Source organism: Quercus robur, chromosome 9 (assembly GCF_932294415.1).
Source record: "Quercus robur chromosome 9, dhQueRobu3.1, whole genome shotgun sequence".
NCBI classification, from domain to species: Eukaryota; Viridiplantae; Streptophyta; class Magnoliopsida; order Fagales; family Fagaceae; genus Quercus; species Quercus robur.
Genome location: NC_065542.1, coordinates 24991648 through 25008243, shown reverse-complemented (window position 1 = coordinate 25008243; position 16596 = coordinate 24991648). Strand labels below are relative to the sequence as shown.

Here is a 16596-nt window from a genome sequence, read left to right as displayed (position 1 = left end):
TACATTGTTGACCCTGACATAGCTAGTTTGCAAATTTCCCCCTTAATAGGACATAGTAGTTTGTACATCATGGATGACCAACTTGAACTTTTGTTTGAACCGCCACATTGTCGCGTGCTTTGAAATGTCAATGCCGCCATGCACGCCAAAGTGGAATATAAACATGCTCTGCCTCTCTCTTGTAAAGATGTTATATAAATTGTTTATCAAACAAAAAGATGTTATATCAATTGGTTGTTTACTTCTGCCTTAACTAAAGGAAATTCACAATTTTAGAGAGAGAGAGAGAGAGAGAGAGAGAGAGAGAGAGAGAGAGAGAGAGAGAGAGAGAGATGGCAGAAGTGAGAGCTTATCCAATGAATGGTGGAAATGGTGAGTACAGTTATTCGAATAACTCCAAATTTCAGGTAGGTTTAATATTCTTATAAAAATTTTCTTAAAATTAATGGATTAGGATCATTAAAAGTTCTTAGAAGTACTCTATCATGAGAAATTATTGTGTACTTCCGAAGTATCATAAATTCGTACTCTATCCTCTCACATGAATGATGGGTCCTATCATGAATTTAATTAGTGGGACCCACCATTCATGTGAGAGGAAGGAGTACGCATTTATGGTACTTCAAGAGTACCTAATAATTTTCCATCTATCATGGAATTAATATCTTATCCTAACTCCATCATTGGAAAAATCTCTCTAAAAAAAAAAAAAAAATCTATTTGAAATGAATGGATCTAATTTTATCATGTCCATATTTGAAAAAAAAATAACTATAATAATATTGGGATCTATTTAAAATATTAATGATATGGCAAAATTCAATCTAGTCATTCCGAAATAGAAAGATAAAATTTTAGTAACTCTATGATAGAGTTGCAATAAGAATTTTAGAAAATTCTAATATTCAAATAGAATCCTAAGTTGTTAATTCTATTAACATTTATCATATAATTTTAGGTTTACTTTTTATTTATTTTTTATTTTTAGCATCATTTTCAGGGTTATTGTCCATAACTTGTGAGTTTCTATTAATTAAAAGTAACGTAATCTTTGGCCATTTTATAGTACAAACTTTTTTTTTTCATTAAACATGCTTACATAATCCAAACTGCTCATCTATAATAATAAAATATATTTTCCACAAAAAAATAATAAAAATATGTTACATGAGAGAATATCTTGTAAAAATGGTTAAGATTATGTAAAATATAGGCTTAAAAAAAATGTACAGAAGAATTCTCCCATACAATTGAGTTGCATGATCAGAAACCTTTCACATGAATACCAAATAACATGTTGATAAAAAAATAAAATAAAAAAACCCTCATTCATGTAGCAAAAAAGGAAGAGAGAGGATTCCCCATTAGTATTATGTTCCAATTCTTTTCAGAAATATCCCTATTAAATAGTAAAAATTCAAGAAAAAATAGTGTTTAAATAATAAACATAATTCAATTTCAATTATTTATTGTCCTCTTGTCCAAAGTTCGGAGTGTAAGGGTTAGGATTTCAAAAAGTAATAATGATAATAATAATGAAAAAAAAAAAAAAAAAACATTGGACAAGAGTAATACATGCCAAGAGCCCAAGAGCATTAAATTTATTGTTCAGGCTAAAATATTGGGTAATGATACCTTCATTAGGTAACGATTTGTACACTCTTAAGATGCTAGAAATAAAATCGTGAAATAAACTATCCTATTCCTGTAGTATATGTAGTATCTTTTGTACCTATAATGACAGGATTATTTCATGCATAATATGTGATTGTTATCCACTCATGTAGGGCGGAGTTCTTCCATTAAATCCCTAGAAACCAACACGAGTGAGAGCCCAGCCTTGTCATCTTAGTAATGGCTACCTTGGGAATTCACACATAAATCTAACCACTTTAATTCCCTACTTGGTGACAAGCCTAAATTACTAGATTCGGCTTCTCATACATAATAAGTAACCCAATCTTTCTATTTTTTAGAGAGGAGCAATAGCTGCGGCCAAGGAACTTATCAACGAGGCAATAGCTGAAAAGCTTGACATAAAGAACTTTTCTTCTTCAAACAGATTTCGAGTCACAGATTTGGGCTGCTCCATTGGACCCAACACATTTTTGGCAGTGCAAAACATTATTGATGCCGTGGAGCTCAAATATCAATCCCAAGGACATAGTACTCCTGAATTCCAAGTTTTCTTTAACGATCACGCTTTGAATGATTTTAACACACTCTTCTCATCCCTCCCTCCAGAGAGGAAATATTATGCAGCAGGCGTGCCGGGTTCATTTCATTCTCGCTTATTTCCTAATGCCTCCATTCACTTTGTTTTCTCTTCCTATGCCGTGCAATCTCTTTCTCAAGTACCAAATGAGGTGTTGGACAAAAGCTCTCCTGCTTGGAATAAAGGGAGGATCCACTACTCAAATGCTTCACCCAAAGTTTTTGAGTCTTATGCAGCTCAATATGCCAAGAACATTGATTGCTTTCTAAATGCTAGAGCACAAGAGGTTGTATGTGGAGGACTTATGGCAATAATCGTCCCATGCCGCCCAAATGGATCCCCTTATCCACAAGATACGATTACAGAAACCATGGAATCTTGCTTGTCAGACATGGCTAAGAAGGTAATCATCCATTTGTCAATTATTTTTTTTTTAAATTTCATGGATATGTTGCATTGAGTACTAATTTTGCTTATCTTTTTATTTTGAAAAATGCTAAAATTTCTACAAATTTTTCATACAAAAATTTTAGAAATTGATGTCAGATTGAATGTGATCGATCAATATCGAGAACATAACAAATAAATATCTGAATTATTTTTAATAAGAAATATTACCTTCAATTTCTTGAAATTAAGATTGGAAAAACACACTTCTTGAGACTAATGTGGTTTTGACTTCTTTATTTGCTCATGAATTAGGGTATCATTAGTGAAGAGAAAGTGGACACATTGAATTTACCAATATATTTTGCATCTCCCCATGAAGTGGAAGCAGCTGTGGAACGAAATGGATGTTTCCGCTTATAAAAAATGGAGATTCTACCTCAAGAAAAACCGAGTGGCAATTTTTCAAGAGGCATGGTGTTGTCATCTCAAATTAGAGCTGGCATGGAAGGAATGTTTAAGAACCATTTTGGAGAGGAGATTATAGATGAGTTCTTTGATTCATTTCACAAGAAACTTGATGAATTGTCCAAATTTGAGTCAGGAAATGGAGGTAGCTTGTTTATTTTACTCAAACGCATAGCAACCAGTTAGAAAATACAGTTGCGGAGCATTGGTGGAGCTTTACGTTTAAGGACAAGGTCATGAAAATTGCTTTTACCATGAATTTGAAAGTAACATAGAGATGTGAACAGAGTACAAATTAAACTTAAACGAATATGATATTGCAAAAACAATGAAGAAAGGCCCAAATATTGAGTACAAATCAAAAGAATCAAAATGCTCTTTGTTGACTAAACTTTGACTAAGTTGACTGCCAATCAAACAAATTGGAAAATTCACCTAGCAACCAAGTTCCATCATTTTACATTAAAATACATATTTTCAAGGACAAATTACAACTTACCTACATGTGATTTGGCTGAAATTTAAGTTGCCTATCTGTGGTTTGAAATTTGACATTTTACCCACTTGAGATTAATTTAGTTAGATTTTCTTAGCCCACGTCTTTTAAAAAAAATGGATAAATATATGATTTTCCTTCACTTTTATGTTTTTTCTCCTTTAAAAACACAAAAAACATAAAAACACAAAATTAAATAAGATCAAAAAGAATCCAGCAGAACACTCACACCATGAGATTTCAAAATACAGGTAAGCAATTTAAATTTCTATCAAACGTCAGGTTGGTAAAATGTTAAATTTTAAACCACAGTTAGGAAACTTAAATTTAAACCAAATCACAGGTGGATAAATTATAATTTACCCTATTTTCAAACACCTCCTCAAGTTTGACCACGATCAACCCGAGGTCGATCAATTTGACCAAAAATCTAACAATTCCATCGGGATGAACTTAGGCTTATATTGAGGTAACTAAATTCCATTTAAAATAATTATTTATTAGCCCAAATCAAACTTAAACGAATATGATATTGCAAAAACAATGAAGAAAGGCCCAAATATTAAGCTATGGAAGGCATTCCATAGCTTGATTACAATTTAATCAACATTAAATTGTAATCAAAGTAAAAATCAAAGAGGGTCGGGACATCAAACCTTTTCTCTCTCCAATGAGTGCTTCTCTCTCTAATTGAGAGTTACACTTCAAACCAAATTCACTCTAACCTATACCTTTTACTACCCTTTTCTTTTCTTTCACTCTGCCTCCATTTTGCTTTCCATTAGCTGTCTTGTCCCACTTTGTTCCAACCACCAGCCTTTAACTCTTGTCCCTTCTTTTATGCCTTAGTCTTCCCCCTTTGTATCTTTCTCTATCTGAAGACAAGTTTACACTTATACTTCTATTCTTCTTTTTTGCTCTGTTTTGACTTCCTTTTCTTCGTTTTTTACGTCTTTGTTCTCTATGTGTATTGCTGGTCTCTGGCTTTCTTCTTCACTGTTTTGAGACGTAGCTTTGTCAGGTTTCTCCCTATGGATGATCCCTCTGTCAATCGAGACTTTGCCCGGATAGAGAGTAGTGGGTCAGATGTGAGTGCTGATCCCTTTGCTGATGAATCCGACTTGTATTCACAGAGTAGTGATGATATCGAAGCTCCTTTTGCAAGGCATGGCCCATTGCTGGAAGTTGATCTTGATTCCATCCACATGCAACGCCTTTTTTGGACTCAAAGCGCATTGGGTTTGTTTTGGACTACAAAAAATTGTCTATAGCTTATCTTCAGCATCTAACCCGTTTTACCTGGAGACTTAGAGGAGCAGTGACTGTTGTAGGAAGGGACTCATTCAATTATGTGATCCACTTTGAGAGTCTGGAAGATTTGAAGTATATGTGCTTAGAGAGTCCCTGGTCTATTGATGGTGCATTGCTGGTACTGGAAAAATGGCGACCAAATCTGGTAATGAGTAAGTTACATTTAAACTTTGTGTTAATCTAGGTTCAGCTTCATGGATTACCATTAGAATATCAGTATCTAGAGTTAGCAGAAAGAATTGGCCAAATGATTGGGTCTTTTGAGAAAATTGATTGGGAAGATAGACTGCCTAGGAATATCAGATTTATGAGGATAAAAGTGAGATTGAATCCACGGATGCCTGTTGTCTCGTGGTTTATGCTCCATTTGGATGATGGTACTTGGACTTGGGGTTCAATGTAGATATGAGAGAATGCATAAACTTTGTACTAAATGTGGACTCATAGGACATACTAGAAGTAAGTGTAGTGAGAGTATGGATGAAGTGGAACGTATGCTTATTCGTCAAAGGCAGAGGATTCAAAGGTTATATTAGGTTCCTTATGCTTTTGATTCACTAGAACCCTAGTTTCATAATGAATTTAGAGCTTATTTTAATAAGAGAAGGCGCTGGGCTACTAGAGCAAGATATGGGAATATGGATGTTGATAATCTACCACAGGATCATCCTTCACATGTTACTGTTGACCCTGAACCTCCTTTGGCCCTTGTTCCTACTCTCAACCAGATTAATTCTGCTTCCCCCACATCACAACCCTCACCTCTCCACCAAGACATTGAGCATGCATCACTCCATACAACCATTCTCTCCTTGTCTATCAACAAAGCTACTATTCCACCAACCCTTACAAATTCCCCAATTTCATCTCCTGAAGACCCACACAATCCAAACCCGAACCGAAACTTGCATGTAGACCCTCCTTTGGAACCTAACCCGATACCTAGCTCACACATTAACATGCATGTAACCTAGGAATCTCAGAACAATAATTCACTACATGAGGTGTAGGTTAATGGTGCAGGTCCGTTTATGATGAATGGGGAATTAAGGGAGGTCATAAGGTCTTCTTTAGCAACTGAGAGTGATTTCGAGATGGTTGTGATGTTTAATTTAGATAGGCTAAATAAGGATCGTCCTAAATGGCTACATGGGACTGCATGGGAGATGGGTCAAATCCCAGAGTCTACTAATGGACAGACCATCAAGAAGGAATGTGTTACAGACTGGATGGACAGTACCAAGCTTGCAGACTATTGTTTCATGAACCAGAATGGTTTGCATTGTGATGTTTTTTGGGTTCCTCATGTAATTGTGAAAGACATTTGGTCTGTAGCTAAAGTGGCAACACACTTGCCATTGCACTCTTGCTATCGTTTTCTAGTTGGTTCTGCACTTTTGTAACTGCACTTTGTATTATTTCTCCCTTTAATGGTATGGAAAAAAAGAAAAAAAAATTGTAATCAAATGACTATGATACCCAAATAAGGAGTTTTCAGAAAGGTCTTAATGAAAAAATCCAATTTAAAAAACCAAAATGGTACTTGCACTTGTACATATCCATATGGACAGATTCCTCTGGATACATTACAAAAAACGCGGGCTATAGCCGCATTTCAAAAACGCAACTATAAACCCTAAAAACACAGCTATAAGCTATAGCCGCGTTTACAAATGTGGCTTATTTTGCATGACAATAGCCCCCTGCGGGTCTATAGCCGCATTTTTTTAACCGCGGCTACAGGTCTAAGCCTATAGTTGTGTTTTTCCACCCATGGCTATAGGCTGAGACCTATAGCTGCGTTTGTACAAAATGCGACTATAGACTCGCTTTGGAATGCATTTAAAACACGGTTATAGCTTGGCACTATGAAAGCTCGAAAAGTGTGAAAACACTAGAGCTTGTTTAGACCCCCAATTCAAATTACGGCTTGGTTGTTTTTACACTAATTTAATACTAAGTGCGGAATAGTGTAAACGCAAGCAAACATGTAAGAGAGCTACTCTAATCCATATTTAAAGCAACACAATAGTAAAATGAAATGAACAAGAGTAGGGAAGAGAGATGCAAACACAAATAACACCGAGACGTGTTATCGAAGAGGAAACCGAAAAACTAGGCGAAAAACCTCTCCGCTACCCTCCAAGCGGTAATCGATCCACTAGACAATCAGTTGGAATACATAGGCAAGCAAGAGACCCTCCAAGCCTAATCTACCCTTTGTACCTAAGCCCTCCAAGCTCCTACTCCAACAAGGCTTCTCGGAACCGTGTCTTGTCTAGCTCTCCGGATCCCGCAACAAGCTCCATGTTGCATCTGCCATCCTTGGCTTCTTCCAATGTTTCCTAGTAGCACCAAAACCTCATTGGACACTCTCAAAAGGTGTGGTAAGTGTTTGGGCCATTGACCTCTCAATGGTATGGAAATGGAGAGGTAGGAGATGAGGAAAATCCACAAACAAAGGTGTAGAGAATTGTTGGATTAACAATTTCTAACTCTCAAGTGTTTTAGCTAGGGTTTTCTCTCAGAAGCTCTCTGTTACATTTATGGGTAATGTGGGTATAAATAGTATAGGCACAGAAAGTGTGCATCAGACTGGATAGGCTGGCAGAATAGAATGTCTCGCGGGTGTCTCGTGGGAAGGCCTTACCCGCGAGATACTCACGAGACATAGTTGTCTCCATCTGGCCTGACTCTTCGCATTCCAGTATGTGCAGGGCACATGAGTTACTTTGCGGGATGCTAAGTCGCGAGCTACGCGCGAAAACACTTCATTCTTCAATAGCTTGAGTCTTCACACTCTCTCTCACTATCACACAACCCTTACAATAAATTCCCACAACAAATACAGGGTACAAAAGATTGAACAAAATTACAATCAAATTTGGCATGGAATAAAAGCCAACACAATACAAATTTTTAAATCACAACTTTACACACTATAGTTGCAATTTTAAACGCGGTTGTAGGCTCAGTCCTATAGCTGTGTTTTTCAAAACGCGACTATAGACCATCTTTGGGTTGCTTTTATAAATGCGGCTAAAGCCCCCTACATTAGGTTTGTCTATAGCTGCGTTTTTAAAAATGCGGCTATAGGTGCTTTTTTTTTTCTTTTTTTTTTCCTGCTAAATACAATTCCTGCCCAAATAATTTACAATTCTGCAAGCACTCAACAATTGCCAAAACCCAACAAGTTCCCAACCAATTGCCAGCAAACAAAACAAAACAGGTTCATTGCCAAAAGATTTCATTGCCCAAATAATTTACATAAATAGATAATTTCATTGCCAAAACCAAACAAGTTCCCAACAAAAGATTTTTACATCACAAAATGCATATATCCAGCAACAAGTTCCCAACAAATATTTTTACATCATAAAATGCATATATCCAGCAAGCATCATGGTACTTGATCAGTTAGTCCAATGCCCATAGCTACAGCCAATTACCTGTGAGAACGAGAACACATGAAATTGGGTTGAATTGGGCTCGCAAAAATCCCTAAGGTTTGACTAGGACAAAAAGCAAGATTAAATATATTCATTCTTCATTATGTGGACCAAGCCTACACAATTGAGAATGAGTCAGCAAAGGAAAAATAGGAGCAGTAGATTGGAATGCAAAAGGGCCATATTTTAAATCAACTTGAGCCCACCCAAAATTGCACAAATAAGCTTGGAACATTTTTAAGACCATGTGTAATGTTAGGAATGTATACATACAGTGCAAACACTTGAAAACACTCATGCATCATGGAACTATCAACTACATTTAGTAAGTGTAAAAGGCATGTATATGTTCACTTGAAAGGTTTTCAGAACAAGGATACTTTGAAATTTTCTAATTTGATTTTATGTCTTATAGTACATCTCATTCCCTGCTTCTTGCTTCATATATACTGATGTGGGAACTTCAAATTGGAATAAAACCAACAAAGGTAGGAACATATCTGATTTTTATTTTTATTTTTTTCCCAATATAGTTGTATATGTTATAACGAATACCTGTATTTGTTTTACCTGAGGATTCACAGTTTCATTCCCATGGAGAGTCCCCATCAAGCATTGCCATCCTGAATATATTAAAGGTATTGTATTAATATCACATAACAATGCATTGCAAAAAGTAGTGTATTGTTAAATAACATTTGTTTGGTACCTGAGAAGGGCATAAATCACGCATACAAGGGCTAAGTTAGGCGAACATTTCTCTCATGTGTGTCATTACTTCGACCATTTGTTGTTGGTGCCTTGCTTCTACTTGGGAGAGTTGCTCTTATTGCCTTGCTTTCAATTGGGCTAGTTGCTCCCTAAGGGAAGTCTTTAACTCTAAAATCCTTTGGCTTGTTTGGCTTGATGACGATGGAGTCGAGGTAAACTGTGAAAGGTTTATGGCACTTCTTCCAGATGGGTGATTCCAAATCCCACCCCATGTACATATCCAGGATGCTTTGGACCAAACACCTGAGCATATGCATCGTCTTTGGACTAGAGGACTCCACTACAAAGCTCTCCTTGTAGTCGCATGCCCTCTTGAGTCAAAAGTTCTTCCATCCTATCTTGTACGTTTTTCCACAAGAACCAAATAACATATTACCCACCATAAACAATACAAACACAAAATACACTAAAATTCGATTCAAATTGTGCTTACCATGTTCTCTTGCGCATGGGGAGTAACAACAGCCCCATCTTTCCTAGAGTATACTTTTCGATACACACCTGCGTGCTTGACTGGAGCCCCGTTAGATTTCACCTACATGATGAACAAAATTTCATTAAATAAACACAATTTCTCTATAGCTTAAAAATGCGGCTTAAGCCCTACCTAGATAAACGCAGTCGAAACATCACAAAACGCGGCTACAGAGCTGGTCTATAGCCGCATTTAGTAAACATGGCTATACGTCTAGTGGTGTAGCTGCATTTTTACCAACGCGGCTCAAAGCCACTTTATAGCTACGTTTTTGTAAACACGGCTTAAAAAAATGCAGCAAAAAAACGTGTTTTTTGTAGTCGTATGCAGGGCTTATAAAAATTTCCTCCATCTGCCTTTTTAATATTAAATATTTTCCTTTTTCTTCGTAACCAACCAGATTGGTTGTCAAAAGTTGGACTTTATGTATGATCACATAATGAGAATATGCCAATTTTTTCTTCATGACATCATTGCGAGGATATATCATATATTATAAATATTTTCAGCTTTTCACCACCAAGGGAATACTATATTTGAAATTAGTAGAATCATTTTCAGGAAAAAAAAAATCTTGTTATTAAATTTACGATTATTTGATGAGGTTCTTTATGGTGTTTTTAACATAGCCTCACATCTTCCTTCCCTGTTGTTACTATTAAATTATTAAAAAAAATCCTTTAAATTTGCACTTAATAGATTGTCACACTTAACCTAATTGTTCATTTTTGGGATTCATGCAAATTGTCGAATGCTAATAACACTTCATTGTGGTGGTGTGCACAATGTTTTTAATTTAAACATCATCTCTCCTCTCCCTCACCCCAATCTACCAACTAAAAAAAAGGGTGTTCATTTACTTCATTATTGTTGCAGAGGAATTTGAGAGAAAATTGTTAGGACATATGTGGTTCAATGTTAGGAACATATGTCATTATTTTATGTAATTGGCTAATCCTTTGACAAACCGCACTTTATGACAGTTTTTAGACCCCTTAAACAATTGATTAAACCTAGGTAATTAGCCAAGTTGTTACTTAGTCCAATTAAACAAGTCTAGGTTATTACAAAGAAAAAGATCAAATCATGCAAAGTAGCGGAAAATAAATAACACAAGATATGATCACCCAGGAAACCAAACCGGTAAAAACCTGGGGAGGATTTGACCTAGCTATCCTCAAGGTAAACTTGAATCCACTATCTTGAAAGAATCAAAGTTCATACAATAAGACTTACAAGCCCCCACGCTCGACTTCTTATTGCTACCAACCAGTAGAACTTACTGACACGACTACGTGCAAGCTCCGAATCCACGGACTCCTTCTTTCTTGGATTCCCACCAGCTATAAGCACACCCGCTTGTGTTTTCTTTAAGCTTCAATGGCAGCAACTGAATTGATCATCAAGGTGTAGAAAATATTTCCTCCTTGAAAACCCTAAGTTTGTGTAAAGGAAAGCTCCTCTAGATCTCACAAGAGATTTACACAAACCGCAAATATGAGCAACACTAAAACGTGGCTAGGGTTTGCCTTTTATACTTAGGACAAATAAGAAACCCTAAAAACGTTTTAAAACAAATAGGGCTGAGTTGGACGAATCTGCAGAAAAGCATTCTGCTCGAGCTTCGATCGGTCGAGCCTAAGCTTCGATCGATCGAGCCAGGCCGAAAGGCACAGTGCTTCCTGCTTTAACTCGATTCCAACTTTACATTGACACACAACTTTGAGCTAGCTTAAAACACTTCTAAACACATTGTTTTGATCATGGTTTGCCAACAATACACATTAGAGTTCTAAATACATAAAAACCTAAACTTTAGAACCTAACACTTTACTTGTAATTGGGTAGATCTAGGATGTGTTCAATACTTCAAGGAACAAGGTTTCAAGTTCAAGTGTTAAAGCCATGCAAGTCTGTCCAAGAATCAAGTGAGAAAGTGCTAGATTTTAAAGTTCCACAGTTAGCATCTATCGAGGTTTAAAAGCTGTTTTAGCTCGTGGTTGGACAGCTAGCTCGATAGATGGCTATCTATTGAGGTTTATGAAACTCAGTTTTTCAGAGCTGTTTTTCATCCAATTCGTGAGTATGTGTTTAGGCTTTCTTTTCTCATAACCCTAAACATATATAAAGATTATTTTGAGGGCCGTCAAAGGTTACACAAGTTGCACAAGTGTGAAGCAAAGTTTTGTTCATGTAAATTGTGACCAGAGATAAAATTTGCCCTAGTTCATCTCTTTCTTGAAGAAGCTGCTGTGTTTGTACACCATAGGGTTTTGTGACCAAGGAGCTTCTTGATCTTCATTGTGTGGATGAACTGAAGAACTTTGCAGCTAACATTCTTCTCAAGTTGGTGATTAAGCTGCGTACTGGGATCTATGCATTTATTGGTTAGTCACATATTGGGAGCCGTGCATTGAAAATGAGAGATTGTCACTACAGAACAAGTCCAATTGGGTATTGGGGTAAGAGTTTAACTGTAGGTTGGTATAAGGTACTGAGATTCCTTTACTTGTAACCGCTTGTTTTGATAATAGTGGATTCTCAGGAGTGATGACCTTAAAATCACCCGGTGGGGGTTTTTGCTGTGTAGGTTTTCCCCATTCGAAAACAAATCACCTGTGTCAATTTAATTTTTGCTGCATTTAGTTTAATTGATGATTTGTTTGTGCTGCCACGCATATTGTATGTTAATCTGATTAATTAATCAACTTGGCTAATTAATTGGTTAATCTATCACAAGGGGTCAATACATTCTTGGCCTATTAAAAATGTTATTTTTATTATACTAGAATATGGTAAATCATGGTGGACCAAGTATACAACACATGGGAGTGTCTTCTCCAAGCCATCATGGCAATATGAATACTTCATTTGTTTGAAATGTCAAAGTCGACAATCTTTCTTCTCTCTCTCTCTCTTTCTCTTAACGTGGGTCAACTGTCAAGATATAACGGTGTTATATATATTTGTAGTTTACTACTGCATTGAAGGAAGGAAAATACATAGTTAGAGAGAAGGAGACAAAAAGATGGCTTACACAACGAATGGCGGAAATGGCGAGTACAGTTATTCAAATAACTCCTCTTTCTAGGTATTCCTTTCTAATTGTAAGAAGTGTTATTGAGTAAGTTGTATGGATCAGGGTCTTTAACTTTATATCATACGATTCATATAGTTTTATTTATCCATTTTGAAACAAATGTGAATGTTCAAATAGTGTATAAAACACCTTGAACGTTTAGACCTCCAATTTACAGATTACCAATTCAAGCTTAATATCAAACAATATATGTGCGGAAAATGAACATAAGCTTATAATAGAATTGATAAACAATCTAAACCAAATAAAATCACATCCACAGCCGAAATTAAATGGCAAAGATTAAGGGAAGAGAGATGCAAATACAAGGACAACACAACGATGTGTTATCGAAAAGGAAACCGAAACCCTTGGCATAAAACCTCTCCGCCGCCCTCCAAGCGGTAAATAATCCACTAAAGAATGAAGTTGGGATACATGAACAGCAGAAGACCCTCCAAGCTTTTTGCTCCAACGAGGTTAAGCCGAACCTTTGTCTTCTTTAGCTTACCGGATTCCGCTATAACCCACAGTATCAACCAATATGAATTGGTCCCTTCCTAACTGCTTCCCAAGCACCAAAATAGCCTTATCACAGATATGGGTATGATGAGAAAAGGTTTTGGCTAATGTACCTCTCAAGGATGTAACAATGGAGAATGTGAGCGTTAAGAAATTTGAAGAGTCACTATGTAAAGATTGTGGATGAGTCAATCTTGTTTTTCTCTAGGGTTTCTCTCTCAAAATTCTCTCTGGAAGCTCTCTATATTTTGTGGGTATAAGGGGTATTTATACTGAAGTGAGAAAGGAATGCGAAAAGTCAGTTTTTCCATAACAGAGTGAACTGGCGACTTGGCCTAGCGACTTGACTGAGTCGCAAGTCTAAGCCGTGAGCTAATTGAATGGCCAGTCTAGACTTTTTGTCCTGTAGTGCTACAGTTGGCATGACGATTCAGCTTCTCTGTATGCTTCATTCGTGTGCATCTTCTAGTGGCTTGCAAGCTGCGAGCCACCCGCGAGATCCAGCCGCGAGTCCCTGCTTCACTGCACAGTCTTGAGCATTTCTTCACACTCTCTCACACACTACCCTTACATGATTCCCACCTAAACACAGGGTTTCTAATTGCTAAATTACAAGCAAATTTGGCATGGAATAAAGCCAACAAGATGGTTGATTAAATTCAACATTGCAATCTCTCCCTTTGGCTATTCCGTGACAAAACCCTAAAACAAACTCTAAACTTAACATGTGAGTTGGGAACAGTTGAACAAAACTCACTCACACCTAACTCTAGAATTTGTGAAGCTCTTGAACCATAAGAACAAGTATCTCTTGAAACACAACAGCACAATATGATCATTGTATGTAGATAATGCGATCAAGCAAAAATGGAATTAAAGAATAAACCATGACTTGACCAAAAACAAACAATCACTATAAATAGTGACCACAATGCTCATTCATGCAAGGAATGAACATCCGGACATGCAAGCTAATAAACTCAATGCAAAGTATCATTTGCATGTCCAACACTCAATCGATACATAAACACTAGGTAAATGCATCAAGGATAAAAATCCATCAAAGGGCATAAGAGTGATGTACTTAAAGAAAATGCAAAACATTAATCAACAAGTACTACGCTGTAAAGCAAGGGTACAAAATATAAAATATCTTAAATAGCTAAGCATAATCATGAACTATGACAAAAACATAGTTAATATAACACAAAACTCTTTCTCCCCCTACCATATCACTCCCCCTATCATGAATCATAGGAATTGTGATGAACTTGGAACATATATACCTGTAACCTGAAATACTTGCACAAAACACATTAGACCCTCAAGGTAAAGCAAGTAATAAAAGAACAAGTATATTGTAACAAATAAATTGCGATCAAGTGAACATGATGTGAAACATGTGAGCAACTTGATCATACACCAAAACAGTCATATAGAAATGACTACAATGATCACATAGCAAAGCAAATGATTATCTGAATATGTATTCAATGAAGCATAATAGCATAAGGATGTATGCATGTCCAACACACAAACACAATGCAATGAGAACAACAAAGCATAGATATTAAACATAACTCAAAGCATCATAAAGCAAACAAGAAAACAGTCATAAAGAAAAAAAAACAAAACAAAGTTTTCTTATTAACACAATGTCTTCTCCCCCTTGGTATATGCATATTCCCTATGGAATATCTCTCCCACTACAAATGTGCACGAGAAATAGAATTTCTCCCCCTTAAGGATGTGCACAAGAGCCATGTAGAAATGACAAAAACTCTCCATGTAGAGATGACAAAAACTCTCCAGTATACTCTCTAGAGTATACTTTCCCCCTTTTTAACACGAATAGACAAAGGGGTTAAGGAGAAAAGAGGGCAAGAGATGAAGGTATGAACAAGGAGAATGATGTATGAGGGGTGCAAGATGAATGAGAAATGAAGCTCAAACAAAAGACAAAACAAAATGCTACAAAGCATAAGGTAAATATGTTATGCTAGGATGAAGAAACAATGTATAGACCAATGCATGACAAGGGTAGCAATGGTGTGTGCAAGAGGTGGCTATGTGCAATGCATTACCAAAGCATTGAAAATGCACATGTGGGGCAAGGTGTTAAATACACAACTAATGAATCAAACATGATTTTAGTGAGGAAACATGAGAAACCCTAAAGTTTGGTACTTATAAGAGTCCAAACAAGTGAGAAAATGCCTAAGAGGCATTTTATCAAACACCTAGTGTGCACACTATGAACAACAATGTAAAACAATGCATGAACATCATGAAATACACCCTTAATACATGTTCTTTTTGCCATAAGGGGACAACATCCAATGCAAATCAACAAAAGAAACCAATCCCATGAAAAAAATTTGACAAAAATTAAGTTTTCCCAATCCTTATGATGAAAATCCCAACCAAGAGTACAAAACTCTCTAAAACATAATCTAAGGATCAAAATCAATGAAACGAGTTTATAATTACCTTAGAGATGTTAATAGAATGAAAAACCATTCAAATTGATTGGGTTTTGATGAAAAAATAGTGAAAGGTTTAAGAGAGGATAGGAGAGGTTTAAAACAAGTTTCCCACGAAAAGCCCTTTAAAAAGCTGTTTCTAGGCATTTCGCGACTGGGTGAGTTGCAAAAGCTTCTAGATGAACTCATGACTAGGGTTTTGCGACTGAAGAGTTGCGAGCTGAGTCGCGAAAATTTTTGCGACTGGCGAGTGAGTCGCAAAAAACTCTAACACCAGTTTTTTAGCACAGAACATGTTTAAACAATGAAAAACAAAGTAAGCACTAAACATGAACGCAAAAAGTGATAAAAATCACTTTCAAAAACATATAAAATGATCAAAAATCTTTTTGGATTGATCCATATATAGTTGAGCACACGCACATAACATTTAAACAAGTACAATCGAACAAATGAATAAGGCATTCATTGAACATTAGGTATGTGTGTTGTGTGTGTGTATCAAATGTGGAATAGTCCTTAGTTTAGAGTGAAACTTCAATGATCAATTCAATCAAGTCATACACAATTAGTACTAAGTCAAGTGGTCTATCTCAATTATAGAAATGAACATATATGACCCCCCACAAGAAAATGATTACATATCTTTGGAGCTTTTCATTTGACTTCTTTACAATTCATAACATTTGATCATTTTGAATCAATACATCTCATTTTGAGATCAATGCTTGAAATTTTTGATATTTCAATTTGATGAACAAGCATTTGGCTTTTGGGCATCATACATTTTCAATACAAGTCGCTTTCCCTTTTTTCTAGTCAAATACTAGTATGTGCAACAGCTTTTGCAGTTCATTATCTCTTTTCATTTTGAGATTTACATTTGTTGAGCTTTATAAGCAAAAACAATAAAAAGTGTGAGAAGATATATAGGCACAAG

The 16596-nt window shown here is 36.1% G+C and overlaps 1 pseudogene; it reads left to right on the top strand.

The window, feature by feature from the left end:
* The first annotated feature begins 272 nt into the window (after positions 1 to 272).
* On the top strand, positions 273 to 3366 carry LOC126700084 (loganic acid O-methyltransferase-like; annotated as a pseudogene).
* Positions 3367 to 16596: the final 13230 nt, after the last annotated feature.